The sequence below is a fragment of the Mirounga angustirostris genome, unplaced genomic scaffold, assembly GCF_029215605.1.
Source record: "Mirounga angustirostris isolate CCGP_5_RB_7025 unplaced genomic scaffold, mMirAng1.0.hap1 SCAF_3, whole genome shotgun sequence".
NCBI classification, from domain to species: Eukaryota; Metazoa; Chordata; class Mammalia; order Carnivora; family Phocidae; genus Mirounga; species Mirounga angustirostris.
In genome coordinates, this window is record NW_026991711.1 from 99,839,952 (window position 1) to 99,860,759 (window position 20,808).

General features: G+C 42.4%; 1 long non-coding RNA gene across 1 annotated transcript in view; it reads left to right on the plus strand.

The window, feature by feature from the left end:
* The window catches only part of LOC135363766 (uncharacterized), a 33,439-nt gene extending 18,183 nt beyond the window's left edge, over positions 1 to 15,256 (plus strand). Inside the window, exons 2-3 of the long non-coding RNA XR_010409825.1 lie at positions 12,560 to 12,659; positions 15,030 to 15,256. This is a non-coding gene — a long non-coding RNA (uncharacterized LOC135363766). The remainder of the gene's footprint in view (positions 1 to 12,559; positions 12,660 to 15,029) is intronic.
* Positions 15,257 to 20,808: the final 5,552 nt, after the last annotated feature.

Here is a 20,808-nt window from a genome sequence, read left to right on the forward strand (position 1 = left end):
AGTTCAGGTAAGCATCCAGGAATGGAAAGCCCTGGGGGCAGGGAGTGGAAGAAGAACAGCTAATATACAATATTACTAGTGAGCATGTACTGAATGCTGTATCAGCTGGGATGCTTTCACTTACAAATAACAAAAAAATCTTACTCAACAAGTTTAAACAACCAAAGGCTGAGGGTGGAGGGGCTCCAAGGTGCTCAAGTCGGCTGCTGGACGAAGTCTTCAGCACCCTGGTCTTTCTGCCTTCAGCTTTACCATCTCAGTGTCCGGTCTCAGCCCAGGTGGCCCCTCATACTCACACCATGGTGGCAGCAGCTAAGTGTCACCACAGGCATAACTGCATCCTGGGGGCTTCTCGTCCTGGAGTGCCAACCCTTTTAAAATTGTGGTAAAATACACAAAACATAAAATTCATCATCTTAACCATTTTTAGGTGTACAGTTAAGTAGGATTCACTACATTCACAATTGTTGTGCAATCATCACCACCATCCATCTCCAGGACTCTTTTCCATTTTATAAAATGGAAACTTTTTCCCCCTTAGACACTAACTTTCCATTACCTCCATCCCCCCAGTGCCTGGCACCCATCATTCTCCTTTCTCAATGATTTTGACTACTCTACTTAGTCATATAAGTGGAATCACACAGCATTCATCTTTTCATTCCACCTAATTTTTGTATGACTCATGAGTTAAGAATGATTTTTACATTTGTAAATTGTTTTATTTTATTTTATTATTTTTTTAAAGTAGGCTCCACAGCCTGATGTGGGACTGAACTTACAACCCTGAGATCAAGACCTGAGCTGAGATCAAGAGCCAAATGCTTGACTGACTGAGCCACCCAGGCGCCCCTCCAATGGTTATATTTTAAATGGTTATGTAAGTGTCCACATAATATCTTCAGTGTTGCCTCTTGGCTTGCAAAACCTAAAATGTTTCCTATCTTCCCTTCACAGAAGAGTTTACTAATCCCTGAGCTAAATCATTGGTTTGCAACCTATTCTCTGGTGCCAACTAATCTCTGGTAGAGAAGGAAAGGGGAGGGACAGGGGTTAGGGCTCTGGAATCCCTTTCCAAGCTCCCACCCCAGACCCCAGCTTTGCCCAGAGGAGTTTATCCAGTTTGCATAATGGCTGTCCACATCAGTCTTCACTGGGAGACAGTGATCTTAGATAAAACTTTGGAAAACCTCTGTAATGGATGTTTTCTGCAATTTCTCACAGATCTGACATAGAAAAGTCTTCCCTTTCCAGCTAATTCAACTCAAAGGATTAGAGTCAAAGTTCATTTGAAGATATTTTAGTAATTTGATGCTAAAAAAATCAGAAGTAGTATATAAAATGAAGAAAACATTAATTTTGTAAATAAGAAAAAAAATCTTTTTAGACTGAAGGGAATCAGGATATGCCATCCCCAAAATGTGCCACTTTGGCAAAAGAATTGTTTTGAGCTGAAGGCATCTGAGTCCCTGAAATCCCTTATCTGCCTAAAAGCAGAGCCTCCCCAAAGAACTCAATTGTCATAAATCCCCACCCAGGAAGCAACTCCAATCTTCTCTTCTTAGAGAGTAGCCACCACATCCAGACAGACATTGTCACAAAACTATCAAGTCTCTCTCCTAATCTCCTAAGGGCCCCTTTACCTTTAAAAAAGTCATTTGTCTTGCCTTCTGTGCCCTTTCTCAAGATATTTGTTCCCCCGGAAGTGCCCCACTGCCTCTGCCCATTCCCTATTAAGATGGTATTATGGGGGGGCACCTGGGTGGCTCAGTTGGTTAAGCGACTGCCTTCAGCTCAGGTCATGATCCTGGAGTCCCAGGATTGAGTCCCGCATCGGGCTCCCTGCTCAGCGGGGAGTCTGCTTCTCCCTCTGATCCTCCCCCATCTCATGCTCTCTCTCTCTCTCTCAAATAAATAAATAGATAAAATCTTAAAAAAAAAAAAAAAAGATGGTATTATAGGGGAGGAAAATATCTTTTTCCTCTAACCTTCTAAATTCTTAGCTGGAGCCCCTATAATAAAAGACAGATTAGCAAGAGAAAAGCACACAGATTTATTTAATATATGTTTTATGTGACATGGGATACTTTATAAGGAAATGAGAACTCAAAGAAATGGTTAAACCTGAGCATTTCTAGGTTTGATGAAGAGTGGAGAGTCATGGAAAAACTTTTGGTGATAGGACCAAAAAGGGTATAAGCTAAGTGTAGTAAACTGGGGGAAATAACAAAACCTGTTTGTTCAGATTCTTCTTGGGTGTCTTGGAGATAAGGATGTTCCTTTCCTCCATATAGTGGATTACCTCTCACTGAGGGTTTTATGACCTGCTTCAGTAGGTCAGTAAGTCTTCCTGCACATGCTGTTTCTCAAATTCCTTCAACTTAAAATATTCAATATGTCAAGTGCCATATTTTGGGGTAGCATGTCTTGATGCCCCATCAGTATATAAACTTAAATTTACCTCTCATTTGGGTATTCACTTCCTTCTGGGATGCCCCTATGCATGCAAAATTAATAAATTCATATGCCCTCTCTCCTGTTAATCTGTTCAGTATTAGTTTAACTCACACATCCTCATTCCATGAACTTAAGAGGATAGAGGAAAAGTTTTCTGTCCCCTACAAAAGCAAAGTATATGTTAAAATATCTTCCTGGGAAGTATTTTGAAAAATTCATTACAACAGAAAGCATATTTTGAGGAAAATCTTGAGAATTGCAAACTGTCTTTAAAGAACTAGACCCTGGGCTAAAGTTTTGGTGTAGACACACACATCCACCCCACATCCATGGCTGGGTGCTACATCTATGTGCAGTACTCTGGGAAGGGCTGGCAGAGTTCACCAAAGTGGGATTAAAGGTTGTCAAAGTGATTAATCTCTTCCCTGCTAGGAAGTGAAAAAAACTTCACTTTTAAAAAGAAAATGGATTTTCAGATTCCAAGTATTTTTTTTTCCCCTTAAGGGTGAAACTTGCCCTCTGAGTCCCTTTCATTTTATTTATCCATTTACTTTCCTGACATTTCTGACTCCTTCAGTCAGCTCACAAAGCCCACCACCATTCATGTTCAACTTATGTCCATAATAGTCTCCTTTACAATTGAGGAAGGCACTAAGCCAGCCATCACTGGGCCTTCCTTTTGACTTCTGTCTGCAATCAAACCCATTTGTGAGTTGCCAGGTAACAGCAGCAGGGGAGGGGCTCCTCCAACTGTAAAACTCAGGCATTCAAACACGTGAATGGCAGCAGTTAGACTCTTATCAGAGCAGTGGCATTGTCCCAGAAGCTCCTCACAATAAACTTCTGTACCAAATTAATTAAAGAAAGACTTGATAATTCCATTCCAAGGCATTCCAATGAAAGTAATTTTAGACACATAATGTATAATTTGTTTTTCCACTTAACTTCCAAATGGAACATTCAGGATATATAGTACCATTCACATTCATCAGATCCTTAGGCAGAAGAGACAGACCTTGCCAGGAGGCTGAGGAAGGTCTATGTGTACTGTGGTGGTTGTTAGTCTATTTAAAGTGAAGAGGAAGAAGCTATGGGGCTGCTTGTTATCTTTCTTGAAAAAAGAGCACTTTCAGAAAAGACTACTTACCAGACACTTGTTAAAATGGTAAGGAAGACTTTATGCAGGACTATTGTAACAGGAGTCAACGCTATTGCAAGAGGGGAGAAAGACTGAGCTCAACTCCGGATACAGCAAAGGTAGCTGGGGATTTATAGCCAAGGAGCAGAACAAGGGCAGCAGTGGACGGAAAAATCATTAAATGGAGACATCAAGGATAGGAGATTCTTGTTAAACTGGCCTGACAGTAATTCTTGCTAATGACAGGCCAAGGACTAAGTGTTGTCAAGAGTAGAGATGGGAAACTCAGGTGATCAGATATCAAAGTTGGGAGTTGACTTAGCAGGATTCTCGCCAAGGAAGGCCATGAAAGCCAAGGTCAAGGCCTACTTGAGAAGGAGCCTAACTAAAATGCCATCAAGGAGAGTCTTTGTCATTACTGTTCATCTGACTTGTGATGGAATACGAGGAAGTGGGCTTCTGAGGAAACTGGAAGGTAAATATTAGGACCGGGAAGAATTTTTAGCAAAGGTGGTTACATGTGAGAAGAAGGGAATTTGTGATGCCCACAGAGACTTCACCTCCCAGGCAGGCTTTGGAACTTCCTGTGGCCACGTGGGTTGGGGTGGCCATGCCTAAAGACACCTGTGATCTCACCTCTCAATAAATCTGGGCTTGGAGCTTCCAGTCAGTTGGCGGCGGCATCATCTGACAAAAGTTTGTTTTCCTCCTCATGGGGAGGCTGGCTGAGCTGCCACTGGTTTCTGTATCAGCAGAAGGCATAAAGAGCTCCAGGGAAAAGCAGAGATCCAATCCCAGTGCTCTTACACTAGCATTTCACAGCAGTGTTTCCCCTTGTCTGGCCCTGGGCTATCTCTTTGGTTTTGCAAGTCTTCTATGCCCTCTTTCTGTCCTTTATTCAACTAACTAGTTCTTTCTTCCTGAGTCTAGTTTATTCAATTGGTCTTTGCTGGCTTAGTACAGACGGCTAGTTCTTTGGCGCAGTCAAATGCTCTACCACTGAGCTATACCCCCACCAGTACTTTTGTGAATATGTTCCTAAAGTCCAGAAACTCTGGAAATCTGATGTGTTCCCTCTGAGAAGCTCATAAAGGCTCTTATGCCCTATTCCCACGATGCCCTCATCAATAAAGCACAAGAAGGGCATTAAATGATGAATTCGCCCTGCTGAAATTAAATTCTGATGGGGAGAGATGCTACAGGGGACAGGTCACGTAGAGTCAGGCAGAAGGTAAGTGAACGTCAGACCTTTAACCCAGACCTCAGAACTTGGGACTGAGAGCTATGGGGTCAGTGATCCTGCTGTCATGGGAGGCTGTTGTGGTGTATTATTAATATGTTAACGATCAGACTAGAAACTCACACTGGAAGTCAGCCCTATTTGTTTCTTGCCACCATCTGTGTTGCCTCCAGCAGCTCAAGGAGAACCTCTGGGCTCCCCAAATCCACTAGCAGAGACCCAGGCACTGTTTGGAGGAACATCTAACAGCTCTGACCTTTTATTTTCCAGTATGTCGTGTCTTTAGCTGGCCTATCTGGTTCTGACCCTTGGCCTAGCATTGACCTTCAGGAAGATATGGGCCAGCCTGCAAAGGTGGTTCTAGCTACTGATCCCTCTAGCTTGTATTTCTCCTGATAAACCCTCTAAACCTCTGGCTTGTATTTCTCCTGATAAAGATGAAATCTCCTTTCTGTTTGAGAATTTCATTATTCCACACTCTAGCCTTCCTCCCCACACCCCTCTCCCCAAAAGCTTTCAGAGAATGGAAGGAAGCTCTCCCTTGAAGAAACTGTGGGACTGCTCCAGCTCAATTCTGTGGGTGGACTTAGCACATTTGGCTCCCTGTGTTTCCAGCAGTGTTGACCTGGTGCCACTACGGTCCTTTGTGCCTGGGGGAGAGGCAGGGTGATGTTGGCAGGACATGATGTTGGCTGAGAAGGCTGGAGGAGCAGCCTCGTTGCTCATCCTGGCCTACGCACCGTCTCATTGTGCTGACTTTAATTACCAAATCTTTCAATTGGTTCTACAAAAGGCTTTGATTCACTCCGTTTTGCTGCTTCTAATTTCCTTGTAAGAGTGCTGGCTGAATGTTTCAGTCATTCATGAAATTAGCTTCTGGCGAGGCTCCACACACATTCTCTGTCCTGAGTACTTGGCATGTATGTTCCCTCCAGCTACTATCTTCTTCAGCTCCCTTTGTAAGATCAGCATATTTCACAGAGGTGATCAAATGGGCATCTTTTACACTGTTCCTCTGTCTTCCAACTTCTCCATGATGATGGAAAAATGGAGTCCCTACTGAAGAGCACATCCATATTTCCTGTGTAATGATATCAAACTTTCCCCATTAGCAAGTGATTCATGCTCTGTGTTGTAAATGTAGTACAAAGATATGAAGAATCATAACAAATAAATTGTATCTAGATGTCTACAGTATAGAACCAGCTCTTGGTGTCTTCACACAAGGGCATGTGAGAAGACCTGCGTTTGACATCTGTGGTCACACTTCAGTCTAGAGTAAGACATAGGTGAGGAAGTGGATTGAGGTTGGTGATGCTTGGGGAAGGTGTCCTCAGAAAATATTCTTACTTATCAGTGACTTCAGAGGTAAAGAAGAAGCTTCTTTAGAAGAACTAGGGTAAAAGTTCAAACACTGTTTGGTAACAGCACTTGTAACTGGGATCCCAGAGGACAACCTAAGTGGGGTACCTGTTGAAAATTGAGAAATGCATGGGTATGTTTGGAATGTCCAGTGGCACTTCATTTTCACAAAGAATAGAGGAGCCTTATGGGAAAGAACCTATCCTAAGGGAGAGAGAAGACAAGCATTCAAACTTGGTCTAAGGACAATGGGTTAAGGAGGAAGGAGAGGGAGATTTTTTTTTTTTTTTTTTGGTAACAGTTTCATTGGGACATAATTCATAAACTTTACAATTCACCCATTTATTTTTTTAAATATTTATTTATTTTATTTTAGAGAGAGAGCATGAGTTCAGGGGGAGGGGCAGAGAGAGAGAGAATTTCAAGCAGACGCTGCACTTAGCATAGAGCCCAACTCGGGGCTCAATCCCAGGACCTGAGGTCATGACCTGAACTGAAATCAAGAGTTGGACTCTTAACTGACTAAGCCACCCAGGCGCCCTTACAATTCACTCATTTAAAGCTACAATTCAATGTTTCTTCATATATTCACAGAATTGTATAACCATCACCACAGCGAAATTTAGAAAGTTTTCATCACTCCAAACAGACACCTTGTACCCTTTGGCCGTCAATTTCTCTAGCCCTCGCAAATACTCCTCTACCTTCTGTTTCTATGGATCTGCCTATTCTGGATATCTCATATAAATGCAATCAGACAGTATGTGACATTTTGTGTCCTTTTCAAGGTTCATCCATGTTTTAGTGTATATCAGCACTTCATTCCTTCTTATGGCTGAATAATATTTCATTGTATGAGTACAGCACAGTTTGCTTATCCATTCATCAGTTGATTGGATCATCAATTTGAGTTCTTTCTACCTTTTTGTTATTACAAATAAGCTTCTATAAACATCCATGTACAAATTTTTGTGTGGACGTATATTTTAATTTCTCTTGGTATATACTTAGGCGTGGAACTGCTAGATCATATGGTAACCAGGAAAAATAATTTTGAGTAGAGCATCTCAGATTGTTCTCTGGTGCCCCAATCTTAGATTCATCCATGCTGAATCTTAGAAAGGGGAATGTGAAATAAAAGGAAACAGAAAGTCATAGCATTGCAGTCTCTGCAAGTCATGGTGAGCACAGGTGCCCTGAGTTGTGGGCTTGTTTCACAGGGGGAGGTTACTGACCAGGGATGACTGGGACTGAAGTGTGTCTGAGGACCTCCAGCACCGGGAGGAAATGTGAGCAGAAGGCACACAGTAGTTGCTTACATGGTGTGTCAGGCCATTTGACCTCAAAGAGGCAACCAGGAAGCCCTAGGAGGCTAGCAGTAGGTGGGGAAGAAGTGGAAATGCCCAGGAGTGGCTCCAGGGACTGCCAAGACCCATATGTGAAACATTCCCCATGGGGTTTCCCAAGTGTGAATAAGGAATGTATGTAGAGAGAAGTTCTCCATAGAGAAGTAGAGAATTTGTAGGTTCCATGAGTATAGTCCTGTGACAGAACTCTGTGTCTGTGCATGTGTGGAGGGGCTGGTTCTCACCAGGAGGGCAGCTTCTAGACACAGGGCTCACAGCCTAGGCAAGGCACGGGCAGACTACAGTGCCTCTGATATGCCTAGAAGAAACACCAGAACAAAAGGGATCATGAGAACCAGGACATGGTTATCTTTGTGGTTATCTTCATCATTGTAGTCCATCTCCTCACCTCCATGTTTCAACAATGTATAAGTTCCTGAAGCCTTGAAGTTTTTCCAGGAGAATCCTCAGAACAACTGAAGCAGAATTTCTCATCAGTTTTGCAGGAAAGTAGCTAGGGATAGAACATGTTGATGGATAGAAATTGAGAAGATGCGACATTTCTCACACTCTTGAGTTTATGAATGAGACTCCTATTGACTACTGATCCAAAGTGATGTATTCCAGGGGACAATAAATAGATCTGCTCTCTTGGAGTGGAGACTTCATGTAGGGAAAAAAAGGGGTTGAGGATGTAAAAGTAAATCAGAGATTGATAGTAAAGGGTTTTGGATACCATGAAAGAATTTGGATTTTATTCTGTAGCCATGGACAGGCATTTGAGCCTTGTCTTGAGCCCAATGCAGACAGAAGCCTTTTCCTCTATACAGGAGTTAGTAGCTTGCCAGAGCTCCATGTTCTCAATAAGGAGGTTCAGTACAGTGACACGGAATATTTATTTTGAAATTTAAGTGTTATGGCGAAATAAGAACATGGAAAATGCTCAGCATCATTAGCCATTAGGGAAATGCTATATCACATAACCACAATGTTGCTATTTTCCACTTACTAGAATGACGATAATAAAAAAGACAAATAATAAATGTCAGTGAGGATGTGGAGAAATTGGAATTCTCATACGTTGCTGGTGGGCTGTGACATGTTGCAGCTGCTTTGGCAAATTTTGGTGGTTTCTCAAAAAGTTAAACACACAGTTACCACATGACTCAGCAATTTCATTCCTAAATGACCACCTAAGAGAAATGGAAACTTGTAAATGAAATATTTCTAGGAGCACTATTCATAGTAGCTAAAACGTGGAAGCAACCTAAATGTCCATCAACTGATGAGTGGATAAACAAAATGTGGTCTATCTATACAATGGAGTTTTATTCACCCACAAAAATGAATGAAGTACTGATTCCTGCTACAACATAGATGAGCCTGATATCATGCTAGATGAAAGAAGCTGGCAGAAAGACCATATATTATTTGATGCCATTTATAGGAAATGTCCAGAATAGACAAATCTAGAGATAAAAAGTAGATTCGTGGATGGCAGGAGCTGAGGGGAGGGTGGATTTGGTACTGACTATTAATGAGTTCTCTTTGGGGTGACGGAAACGTTCTGGAATTGGATTGTGGTGATGGTTGCATCATCTTGTGAAAGTACTGAAATGCACGGAATAATACACCTTAGAGAATTTTAAAAGTGTTATGGTCAGCAGGGACCTCACAAACCCTCCTTTCAGAATATGTGATAGACAAGCCAATTGTCTAGGTTCATCTGGGACTGAGGAGGTTCTTGAGATGTGCGACTGTCACTACTGAGACTGGGAAGTCCCAGTCAAACCAAGATGACTTGTGTGTGCTGAGGCTGTGTTCAAGAATGACAATGAAGCTAGGCCAAGTTCACATTTAACAGAGCAATTTTTTATTCACAATGCATTTGGCCCTATTACCTTGTGAAGTAGTTACAGCCGCTTTTCCTTATTTCCTGTTTACAGACAAGAAACTGAGGCTAATAGGCTTAGATATTTGCTTAAGGTTGTAGGGAAAATAAATGACAGAATTGGAAGTCCAGTCTGATCCTTGACTTGAGCCCAGGCTCTTTCCTACATGTGGGTAATCATTTGTACATAAAAGTGGTGCTGGTAAACGTGTTGCTCACTCACCCCATAAATGCTGGCCTTTCATTTCAATGGTGCTCCCTCCTCTCTTCTTCCCACTCCCAGAGGCTGCATCCTGTGGGACCTGTCTGGACAGTGATGGCATTCAGCATCATTGCTAATTCCTCTGAAATCATTCCTATTCCTCTGAAATCTCTGGGGGCAGGGACTGTGTCTTAGTCATCTCTGTTCTTGACTCATATTACCTTTCCTGATATGTAGTTGGTACTCAATAACCCCTCTGCTGAAGGAAGTCTGGCTTCTGTTCCAAAGAATAAACAGGAATGAATCTCAGATAAGAAAAACTACTGCTACTCATCTCTGTTACCCAACTACTGTTCCCATCTCTTAAGGCTGAATTATTCTCCCGTTAGGCCCTTCTTAAACCTCATTTTCTGAATTGTTTGATGGTGGAGCTGGCGCCGTCTGTCTGTTGCTTTTCAAAATGTGTTGTAAGCACACTCCAAAGATCAAGCCAAGCCAAGATTTCTGCAGAGATTTTGCATGGTGTGGCCTTTGTCTGCGGCTGGCCACCTCAGACAAAGTGCAGTTGTGCCCAAGTGAGTGGATAAGGAGACAGTTTTCTTGAGTTTGAGAGATTCCATGGCTATCATGACAAAGGGCTTTGTGTGTACAGGGCCATGCACTCCAGCAAAGTCTTATGGGAAGATCTAAGAAGTAGAGGCACAAGCCTTCCATCCTGGTCCATCTTCTGGGAAGTTATGTAAATATCCTGGGCCTCAGAGAGTTGCGTTGCCTTTCTGATGGGGATAATTACAATTTCCCTAACTTCCTTCATAGGGTTTTTGTTTATTTCAGATTAGATCATTGATTGATGGTTTCTCAACTGAGTTCCATAGAGGCTTAAGATTTTACAGAGGTTCCTCAGGAAGAGAGATGCCACTTCAATCTGTTTATTTACTTTCTACATTGTGATGCTGTGGGCATTATTCTTCATTATTATTTGCAACACCTTCCTGAAGAAGATTATATTTCCTTGCCTTGACGATGCCAAGCTTGGACACGAGATTTCCTCTGGCCAATGAAATAATAGTTGTTTCTGGTTAGAAGCTGCAAGAGCCAGGGTATGGGCTCTATATTTTTATCTATACTCTCTTCCCTCTGTTGTGAGACAAGCAATGTTCCAGACAGAGGCTGCTCCATCAGCCTTGATCATGACATAAAGAGGACATGAGGAAGAGCTTCAGCTGACCCATGTTGGGCATGAAGCATGAATGGGAAATAAACCTGTGTAGTTGTAAGCCACAAAAGTGTCAGGATTGTTTGTTTGTTACTGCAGCATAACTATGCCTATCCTGACTAATACAGATGCCACGTAAAATTACCATATGAAAAATTATTTTTTTTGCTGAAAAATGTTAGAACATCACTGTACTAAATGATAGCTGAGTATAAACACTTTGACAAGGGAGACTTCGTCTTACTGTCCTATTGTTCTTTGTTTACTCCATGGCTAGCCTGCTGCCTGATACAGTGTAGGGTTATAGTAGGCATTTGGTAAATATTTGTTAAATGAATTAAATGAAAGTGGTTCTGGAAAAATAAATAGTATTTCCTGGGGACACTGTTGTGTTATCATTGTCAGCATCAACTGTACCTGTTCTTTTCTTTGTAAGTCTTGTAAAATGTATCAGTCAAAATCAATATAACATGCCCTAGAGTACCATAATTGTTATTATTTTCTTTGGCTAACAGGATATTTTGTATTCTATATCGAACATTTCAATGTTGAAAGTGCAAATGAAAAATAAAAGGAGCAAGCAGATCTGATCTCATGGTATCAGTTCCCCATGGAACTATCTTGAATCAGAACCAGTTATGGTCTGGTTAACTGCATTGGGCCATAGTGGCCAGGAAGGGGCAGACACAGAACCTGAACTTGTCATTAAGGTAGGTGGGAGCTAGGGAGACAGCCCAGCTGCAAATGCTGCTGTACATCTGGGATGTAAAACAGTCCTGCAGGCAAGCATCAAAGGCAATACAGTGGTAAAGTTCCTTCAGTGAGGATTGGGGAGTTGTGGGAAGGATGTTCCAGAAGGAGGCAGGCATCCAGGCAGTCAGACAATTGCCCCAGGATGCCAAGGGAGGCGATATTGGAAAGTCCAGGCAGACATAAAATATTAGAAAAGTCTATCATCAGTCTTGTCCATATAGTGGATTCCAGTTTCAGGGGTGGTGGGGAGGGCGAGTGCGTTGCTTCCAAAAGTAAGACAGGATTCCAGATCCAGGAAGACAGAGAAGAAAGGTACAAGGCAGGACTCAGGGCACAAGGTTTCAGAACTGAGCCAAAGGTAAGGGTTGAGAGTTAGGGTAACAAGAAAGGTGTCATGATGTCAAATCCTAGAGTTTGGAATTAGAAGACTGAGACCTCAGTGGGGCTCAGCTGGCCCAGGGGATCCTAACTATGGAGGCAGGTAGGCAGAAACCATAGACCAGGAAAAGCCTAACACAGATCACCCATTCCAGCACAGGGAATGGAGCTGTTAGTCTTTGTCAACCAATGATGCAGCTAATGCAGTGCAATGGATCTAACTCCCCCCAAAAGGAGCCTTGTAAGTGTGGCTTTGAGAAATGTGCTATAAGCACACAGAGACACACGCACACACACACAGAGCAATCCAGAATATTAACCTTACATTTGTTTGGCTTGTACCTATTGCCTGATGGGGGTCAATGGTATCCTGTAAATACACGGGATCCCAAATGAAAAGTTCCCGTAACCCTCAAAATAGCCAGTTCTCTTCCTCCAGGGCTAGGGTGGATGACCATAATCAAATGCTGTGGCTATCAATGGGAAGAGGTAGAGACTACAGAGAACCCTTATGTATCAGAAGGGGGCTACCAGCACTCAGGTCCAGCTGACTGTGGCCAAATTTTTTTTTTCCAGAAGGAGCTGGAATTCTCAGTTTTTCATGTTCTGCCAACAAAATACTTCAGCAGCTTGGAAGCAGCCTATAGGCACAAGTTTGATGACTCAGCATTAAAGGGTGAGAGCCTTTCTACCTTCAAGAAATATAAGCACCAGCCCCAAGATTTCCAAGGTTCTGAGGAGTCCTAGAGCCCAAAACTAAATGCTACTTTTTCATGTATACTTTTTAAATTATGGGGGGAAATTCGTGTATCATTTCTGTGATGTGATCTGATTGGGCAAAGCAGAACTTTGTGGTAGAAGTAATTAGTGTTCAATCATGACTATACCAGAGAAAAATGGCACTAATGAGGAGTGCATGTTATGATGAAGGTCAAGGGTAACATTCTAATTGCGGGTTGATGCTAAAGGCTGGAAACAGGGCATTTTGAATGACTTTCTGAACAAGGATGTGACAGAAGGATAAAACGTGGGTAACAGTCAACGAGAAGTACAACCCAGGTGGCAAGGGTCTTTCATTATCCCTCTCAGCTTTCTCCCTTAATGGGTACATGTCAGGGTTGAATAGCAGCTTACTACTCTTTTGAACCATCCAAATCATTTTTTAAAAGAAGAAGAAAAAAGAATAATTCATGTAAAGAGAGTCACTACTTAATAAAGCATAAGAGAACTGGCTATCTTGAGTGTTAAGGGAACTTTCATTTGGGATCCTGTATATTTATGGGATACCATTGACCCCCATCAGGCAATGGGTACAAGCCAAACAAATGTAAGGTTAATATTCTGGATTGCTCTGTGTGTGTGTGTGTGTGCGTGTGTCTCTGTGTGCTTATAGCACATTTCTCAAAGCCACACTTACAAGGCTCCTTTTGGGGGGAGTTAGATCCATTGCACTGCATTAGCTGCATCATTGGTTGACAAAGACTAACAGCTCCATTCCCTGTGCTGGAATGGGTGATCTGTGTTAGGCTCTTCCTGGTCTATGGTTTCTGCCTACTTGCCTCCATAGTTAGGACTGCTTGATGAATGGTGGACAAATCATCCTGTCATGTTTTAAACCCCATTTGAAAAAAATCAGAAGTAGGGTGACTGTAACCTCCTTCTTGACCTTCTTACCTCTCTTCTGGTTCTTCTGGGCTGTCTGGATCCTTCCTCTGATCGGTCAATCCCCCTCTTTATCTGTTGGGCTCTTGATTTTCTCTTTGGATTTTCATCCTGAGATAGCTCATGCATTCTTGGGTCCACCAACTGACTCTTGGCTGATGACTCCCAAATCTTTCTCTAGCTCACTTTTTCTCTCAAGGTCCCATTCCGGGATTAAGCTCAGAGGTTTTACTGCATGCAAGGCAGCTCTGAATCAAATCCTGGGTCAGTAGGGGCCCTTAGGCAAGCATTGAATGTCCCTGAGCTGCCACACCCGTGAAATGGGCACAACATAACTTCTACCGGTGGTTGAGAGTATTAATGATACTTTGTAGGAGTGCCAGGTTAATTGTTTCCTAGGCCCAAGGCCACTGGGTGACAATGCCCTGTTCTTTCCACACTCACACACTGCCTCAATCCCAGAGGGTCTTGTCTTCCAAAGTGCTTTTTTTTTTTTTTTAAGATTTTATTTATTTATTTGACAGAGAGACACAGCAAAAGAGGGAACACAAGAAGGGGGAGAGGGAGAGGGAGAAGCAGGCTTCCGGCTGAGTGGGGAGCCCGATGCGGGGCTGGATCCCAGGGTCCTGAGATCGTGCCCTGAGCCAAAGGCAGACGCTTAACGACTGAGCCACTCAGGGCCCCCCAAAGTGACTTTTTAACCTTGAGTTGTCAGTGTTGTCTTTCTTTCAGCTGTCAGGGATGGGGCCCACCAGGGAGTCAGGGATGGATGAGCAGACAGGTCACCCTGAAAAATGGGACAAGGCAGAATTTGCTGACAAGACAGATTGCTCAGAGAGCTTTGCGGGACTCTGCAAGTGCCAAGAATGGCAAACTTGCCCGGTGGCGCCCTGCAATCCTACCACATTAAATCGGAGCCATTTATTTCCATCATTAGGAGCAAAGTAAGCAAATGAATGCTCTGGAGCTTCCTTATTAACAATTATGACCAGCAGATAAACAAAGGCAGGGGAGCGAAAAGTGTCAATGGTGACCCTGGGGCTTCCTCCACCAGCTTTCACATTGCTTCCAAAAGCACACTTTCCCCTTAATAATGACTTATAAACCCTTCTGGAAAAGTTTATTTCAATGTTTTGATATGCTCTCATTTAATTTTTTAAATTTTTTAGGCGTTTCACAGAAGTGGGAGAGGGTCAGGGCGGGAAGGAAGAGAAAGAAAAGGAAGATTTGATACAAGTCTGGCACTGGGCTCGGGGTGCTGCATTCAGTATTTCGTTTTCTTGACTTAGGCTTATCTTTATAAGATCCTAGGTTGAGTTTGATCATAGAAATATAAAGTTGTAGAACTTCGTACCTTAGCTGATCTAATCTTTTGCTTCTACAGATGAGAGAGAAGTCACATGACTGGTCAGTGATTAGAAGCAGGACAAGCGGCAGGTCTTGCTCCCCTCACACCAGTCTCCCTGTTCATGTGACCCAGGAACATTTAGCTCCAAGGACATCGGTGAAGATAAGTGTGCAAAAGATGAAATTTTTCCTTCTTGTGCAAAGAAAGAAAATTTTATCTTCTCCATGTGTGAGCCAGTATGCATGTTCTGAGCCTGGTGAAATACACAGGTATTAAAACCGGTACTGAAATTTGTGCTGATTTTTTTTCTGATAAAAAAAGAGACATAAAAAAGATCCGTAAGTGAAAACTATTCCGTTTCTTTTGCTTATTGGACATTGTCATGTCTATGCTAGGTGTATGGAACCGAGGCAGCCATTCATGGCCATTAGGGGTGTTGACCCATCATTCTGAGATGGCAGCAGAGAAAGATGGAAAGATTCCAGGTTTCAGAGATGAATATGAAGAGGGACATTAACCATTCTTGGAAGTGAGATGCTTCCAGATTTCTTTTTATGTGAGGTATCAATTTTTCCTTATTTTAAAAGGCAATGCAGTCAGAGTTTTATATTATGCCAGTGAAAGCACCCTAAGGAGACTCTTTGAATCTCTGACCCATCATCTGCTAAAGGGACATAATGAAGGTATATTGGAGCTGGCTCATACTAGCCAATTGTTGGCATCTCTTCCCTATTCTACATTCAATCACATCACAGTGTTAGTTTCTGTGACATCATGTTGGTGGTTTGAAATAAGTCATGGTGGGAATATTTATTTATACCATAGAAATTGGCAAAAGGTACAAATCAGGGCTTTTTTTTTGGGGGGGGGGGAGTTGGTTTACCAGCACTGGTAAAAATAACTTCGTGCAAAATCATTAAAACTATTAGAGATAATATGTCTAAAGCATCTATTAATGTGCTTGCTACAGGTAATAGGATTTCACATATGGTGGCTATTTTTGTTATGTATATAGTAGTATAATTACCCCAGGTGAACAAAAAAGTTACAATACAAATGCATATGATTTCCCAGCATAGACGTGTGTGATAGGTGGTAGAACTGTATTCTATAGGTTTGAAACAAAATTAGTCCAGTTCTTTGATGGGTTAGCCTTTTGTTACCCAGGATATTCTACTTCCACTGGGACTAGCACTGAAGAGCTATGGTGTCAGATTTAGTCTCAGGCAGTGAACAAGCTAGCCAAATAACCTGTCTGAAAGAGAGGCTCTGTGTCATAATACCACTGGTGTCAATGCTGGACAAGAGTTGTGGTTCTGTCTATCAAAGAAGAGGGGAAGTGTTTTCTGAAATGCGGCAGGTAGATGTCTTATTTTGGATTTCCTGGAAAGGTCACTTCAATGGAAGTGGAATGGAGTGGAATTGTATGAGGAGTAAGACCTGTGGGAAGGAGAAGGAAGCCCAACTGGACAGAGGAAGCAGCTAAATTATGGTGCCATGGTATCCAACACTCAGCTGATCCCACAGAGGGGTCTGAAGCTGGCGGAATCTTTTAGAGCTTTACCCAAATGAGACCAGGACCAATTGTTGGATGTGAACTGTCCCTGGGGAGGAGGCATTGCCATGCCTTTGCCTTTGGCTGAGGTGAATCTCAGAGAGGATGCAGCTGTGATCCATCCATCTGCAGCAAACATTCTTGGTAGCTGGGGAAATGAGAGCCTTGGTTCTGAAGGAGACCTGGGTCGTGCATCACAGCATCCACCACAGTGGGATTGGGGTAGACTTTCCCATAATGTTTCTCTCTTTGATCCCTTCTGCATGTCAGGCTAGGCCTCAGTAATCATCCAGTCCATCATTTTCATTTGTTAGGTCTAAAATTTAAGAGCACAAAACCCAGCTGCAATCTCACCTCTCCTCATGCCTTCTGTAATACCCATCCAGACTGTTTATTTTCTTTGCAATAAGTATCAGTCCAAAGATCTTGGTTGCAAACAATAGAAACCAACCATGGATAACTTAGGCATTAAAGGAATTTATGGGAAGGATGGCTGGTAGCTCATGGGAGAAAAGTCAAGGGAGGGAAGACAGAAGAAATAATACTGATGGGAAATTGTGTAATTATACACCCTGCTAATCCTCAACCCACCTGCTCAGCGTACACATACTGCTTCTGAACACAGCTCCCACTGTAACCTCTCTTGTGGCATTCAATCCAATCACCAGTCCTGTTATATAAGGCTGCCACTGCACATCTAATGCAGTGGTATCTTTTAATGTATTTGCCATTCATTTGAGATTCAGAATCCTTCTATGAGACCTCAGCTGTCTGATCTGAGGCCATGTGCCCACACTCTCAGTGCCGGGGCTTGGGAAGAAAGGTGATCTTTCTGTTAGGACTGGCTGTTCCCTGCCCACCACCAAATCCACACTGTGGGGGAATCCAAGGACTAGGAAGGAAGTTCATGTGCTGAGTCAGAACAAAACCTGATAAACATCCACTACCCAATGCTTCTGTAGCAAGCGAATCGTATTCTTGCTCTACTGATAGGTATTTTCCTATGGGTGGTAGCCTAGGCGGCCTCAGGTCTTTTCACTCACATACCTCTGCAGATAGTGAGTGCTTACTCTAAATTGCACACCCCATTTCTCCCAAAGAGAAGAGCAAACTTTATTCCCCTCCATTAAGGTATGTTATAGAATATATATGATCTCAGAGTCCTGGGATGGAGCTCTGAGTTGGGCTCCCTGCTCAGCGGGGCATCTGCTTCTCCCTCTCCTTCTGTGCTCTCTCTCCCTCTGTGCTCTCTCTCAAGTAAAATAAATAAAATCTTTGGGGCACATGGGTGGCTCAGTTGGTTGGGCAGCTGTCTTTAGCTCAGGTCATGATCCCAGTGTCCTCGGCTGCTCTCCCTGCTCATTCTCTTTCTCTCAACTAAATAAATAAATAAAAATCTAAAAAAAAAAAAAAAAGAATAAATGTGAAAGATTTCTTAGTTCCAAGAAACAGACTTTTTCAAGCCAACTGAGGGTAAAGGGGCTTAGTGCTAGGAAACAATGCTACCATAGGCAAGAAAAAGGGTGGTTCCATCCATGGTTTCTTGTTTCCCAGAGTGGATTCATCTTTCTCTTATGGCTCAAATGGTCTCTGTTACTTGGCATTCCTACTTCTCCATGTCTTGGCTTATTCCCTCCTTCAGAGATTTGATTCAGATTCTGAAGGAAATAATCTCATTGATTTGGCTCCTTATTATTCCTCCAATGGGCAGGGCCTCATGGATCTTTGGCCAGGCTAAGGAATGAGTTTAGTGCCCACCCAGTTTATTCAATGATTACTCATCCATGCATTAAGAATCACCACAGCTACATTCCTAAACACCTCAATTATAATGAGATGTTGGGTGTGGCAGGTACCATGTCTGACATGTTTCAGGGTTCTCTAAGCATGACCTGAGTCCCCACCCAGTTCTTAGGAAGTCATTCTCACTTTTTAGGAAACAGAAGAACTATTAGTTAATAAGTGTTATGGTTTTGTGCCTGCTATTATGTATTATATACCTTATTGAATTCTTACATCATTTCTCTGAAGTAGGTATTACTCTTATTTTATATATGATGAAGTTGAGGATGACAGTGTTTATGAACCCAGGATAAGATGGTAGAGCTAGATTTCAAATCCAGAGTAGTCTTGCTTCAGACCTGTGTTGTTTTTTTTTTCTTTTTTTCCTACCCCAGGATACCTCTGTTGACACATTCATGACAATGCCAAGACTTTCCTGTCTTAGTTATCAATGGCTTTTTGAAGAAAATTTCCAGTTAGGGAGTATTCTATAGCAAACAGTTGAAAAGTAAAGTAGAATAAGGTAAGATGAAGCACTGGGGAGAGAGGTGTTCGCATGTTGAGCTGAGGCTACTATAGAAAAGCAGTCTTCTTTGACAGCTGGCCCTTCCAGTGGCCACAAAACAGCCTCATCATCAAGCAGTGGGGTGTCACTCCTGAGTGATGAAGAGAAACTAACTTTACACAGCCCAAGGTGGGCACCTCCATGAGTTCCTTGCTTTGTTTGCCCAAAACCATTTCACAGATAATTATAGTGATCAGGATCCTCCAAACAAAACCTCCCAGCATCTGTAATATAAAAACTTAAGTCCTTTTGGAGGTAGAACTTAGAGCACTTTGTTGTAATGGCCTCACAGAAAGGAAAGCTGGACCAGTCAGGAAAATTCAGTTAACTAAAGTCTAGCCCTTCATCAGCCATTCATGTGTTCTGCAGGCGGATGATACTGTAGAACCCAGAAAGTTGTTGGAAAGGGAAATGGGAATACGTACTAGTACATGAGCACCTAGCATCATTTGTAATGTTAATTCCTTTCCAGCTCTTTCTCCTTTAGCCTTTAATGCCAACCATAACTTTTAGTGTCTCTTGGAAGTCTCCCTGGGCTAAACAAGCCTGAAACAGATATAGATGATTCTTCTCCACTTCCTTCCTCAGCTCTATCTGCTATAGATGCTGTGTACTGTGGGCAGAGCTCACTGTTAAGTACTTACCAGATTTTGGGTTCAGTCAGCAATCCATTCTTGCTAGAGTACAGTGTTGTGATGTGGGCTATCCCAGTTTCTACGGCTACATAACAAACCACTCCAAAACTTAATGCCTTAAAACATCAACATATTTATTTCAATCATGAATATGAATTCAAATAGGGCTCAGCAGGGTCAGCTTATCTCTGCTGCACTTGGTGTCAACTGTAATAGTTTGAAGGCCGGGGGCTGTAATCATTTGGAGGATCACTCACTCAACTGGTGGTTGGGCTGGGATGACTCAAACATTTGGAGATTCAAGTAGCTGGGGGTCCTTGGACATCTCTCTAATTCTATGCAGTCTCACTGTGAGGTCTTTCCAGCATGACAGCTTTGGGGCAACTGCATTTCTTCATGGTAGCTCAGGGCTCCCAAGATGTGTATTCTAAAGAGAACGAGCCAGGAGGAAGCTATACCCTCTTGCTGACCAAGCCTTGGAAGTCACATAGCATCACTATGCCATATTTTATTGGTCAAAGCAATCACAAGTCCCTACTCAGATGCAAGGAAAGGAAACCTAGACCCCACCTCTCAGGGGGTAAAGTGGTAGTCACATCATAATAAGTCACATCATAATAATAATGGTGTGTGCATGTGTGTGTGTATACACATTATATGTACTTTATATATCATATATCATATGTCATATATATATGTTGGAGTGGCTGGTGGCTACCTTTGGAAAATAAAAGCTGTCACATGTGGTACCTGTAAGGTTAGAAAGTTGGGTGAGCAGTTAGAATGGCAAAAATTGACAAGGCAAGAAACAACAAATGTTGGAGAGGTTGTGGAGAAAGGGGAATCCTCTTACATTGTTGATGGGAATGCAAGTTGGTACAGCCACTTTGGAAAACAGTGTAGAGGTTCCTCAAAAAATTAAAAATAGAGCTACCCTTTGACCCAGCAATCGCACTACTGGGTATTTACCCCAAAGATACAGATATAGTGAAAAGAAGGGCCATATGCACCCCAATGTTCATAGCAGCAATATCCACAATAGCCAAACTGTGGAAAGAGCAGAGATGCCCTTCAATAGATGAATGGATAAAGAAGATGTGATCCATATATACAATGGAATATTACTCAGCCATCAGAAAGAATGAATACCCAACTTTTGCATCAACATGGATGGGACTGGAGGAGATTATGCTAAGTGAAATAAGTCAAGCAGAGAAAATCAATTATCATATGGTTTCACTTATTTGTGGAACATAAGGAATAGCATGGAGGACATTA